The sequence below is a fragment of the Nematolebias whitei genome, chromosome 21 (assembly GCF_014905685.2).
Source record: "Nematolebias whitei isolate Nwh7 chromosome 21, NemWhi1, whole genome shotgun sequence".
Classification (NCBI taxonomy): domain Eukaryota; kingdom Metazoa; phylum Chordata; class Actinopteri; order Cyprinodontiformes; family Rivulidae; genus Nematolebias; species Nematolebias whitei.
The window spans coordinates 25,318,340-25,319,264 of NC_056518.1; the positions used below are offsets into that span (position 1 = coordinate 25,318,340).

At 29.2% G+C, this 925-nt stretch overlaps 1 protein-coding gene across 1 annotated transcript in view; it reads left to right on the forward strand.

Moving 5' to 3' along the window:
- The window catches only part of lrfn5a (leucine rich repeat and fibronectin type III domain containing 5a), a 30,515-nt gene that overhangs the window by 7,030 nt on the left and 22,560 nt on the right, over window positions 1–925 (forward strand). The window lies entirely within an intron of this gene.

Sequence of the window (925 nt, forward strand, 5' to 3'; positions counted from 1 at the left end):
CGAAGCCATTGTAAAAGTGATGTAAACTTTATTGGAACTGCCTCAAAATGCAAAATCAATCCTCACAAACCTCATGTTAAATGGAAAGATGACATTTTTTCAGATGTTATTTAAATTATTTTTAAATAGGAGATGCACAAAACAATAGGTCAAGTCACAGTGACTTCTACAAAATTCACTCTACTCTTCTTACCTAATTCACTGGTATTTTTAACAACACTCAGTAATCATACACCTTTATTTATTTAGACCGGTAAATCCCATTGAGCCTGGAGGACTCATTTACAAGAGAGACCTGATTTCAACAAAGAATGATGACAACAACAAACAGTCACAAAAAGTCATACAGTTTTTTTTTTGTTTGTTTGTTTGGTTTTTTTTTACAAATAGGATGACTAAAAAAAAGAAAAGCAACATAAAAACAGCTAGATTCTAAGGTGAATGTAGAAAATTTAAAACAGGAACATTTCTACATTGGTCCCAGCCAGGAGTCCAACAGATTCTAAATTAATAAATACATGTTAAAACGTATTGTCACGGTGAGCCTCACATTTGGGCACAGTTTTTGCAACTCACTTTTTCTGATGACTTTTGTGTACTTGTTTTAATTTTCAACAGTCATCCATTTATACAAAGACATTCATCAGCAATTCTATTTTTTTCTGTATTAATTTAGATTCATATTATTTTGACTTGAATGCCGTGTATTTTCTCATTTTAGATTTTTAACTTTCTACTTCATATTAATGGTTTTAAAAGTTGTCTTTAATTGACAGTTAGCTATTTTTCTTTAAATTATGTTGTCTAATTGAATATTTTTTTTAAATGCTGTAAAATATAGTTTAAATACACATTGACTTTTCATATGTTATATAATTCTACTACTACTACTACTACTACTACTACTACTACTACTACTACTACT